The following is a 491-nucleotide window of genomic DNA, read 5'->3' as shown; positions in this document are numbered from 1 at the left end:
TGGCGGTGGGAAACAGGGCTAAAAAATGACATCATACCGTTTGCTAACTTAGGGCTGTTCTGGTAAATCCACTCAGTGTGGTGGCAGCTAACGTACTATCACCACAATTTCAAACGGAACGAGGTCGCGGAAAAACGTCCTTCTAAATTGGACTTGTATTGAGACGAATATGTTCAATATCGTCAGCAGTAACTATCTGTTAAATAGATACCAAACTCCACCGTGGAATGTGACGGCAATCTGTTTAATTTACTATCGTATGTTCAGTCTATGATGCACTATATATATTATATCTGGCACCATAATACACTTGTTTCATACAATCTAATACATTCCGCCGACACTGCTCCAGGCTGCATATATATTTTTGACATTTTTACTGATGATGTTAGTGAATTCCTCTACAAAGACCTTCGGTGTTCTGATTGGGCACCTTCATTTCGGGAGATTTGGTTGATCGAGAACTCAAGATCCTACACCAAGGCTAAAAC

The 491-nt window shown here is 40.3% G+C and overlaps 1 protein-coding gene across 1 annotated transcript in view; it reads right to left on the bottom strand.

Moving 5' to 3' along the window:
* The window catches only part of SARC_04659 (hypothetical protein), a 19,836-nt gene extending 19,563 nt beyond the window's left edge, over positions 1-273 (bottom strand). Inside the window, exon 1 of the mRNA XM_014301493.1 lies at positions 38-273. The gene's annotated coding sequence lies outside the window, so the exon portion shown is untranslated. The remainder of the gene's footprint in view (positions 1-37) is intronic.
* Positions 274-491: the final 218 nt, after the last annotated feature.

Source organism: Sphaeroforma arctica, assembly GCF_001186125.1.
Source record: "Sphaeroforma arctica JP610 unplaced genomic scaffold supercont1.271, whole genome shotgun sequence".
Lineage (NCBI taxonomy): Eukaryota > Ichthyosporea > Ichthyophonida > Sphaeroforma > Sphaeroforma arctica.
This window is presented reverse-complemented; position numbering and strand designations above follow the sequence as displayed.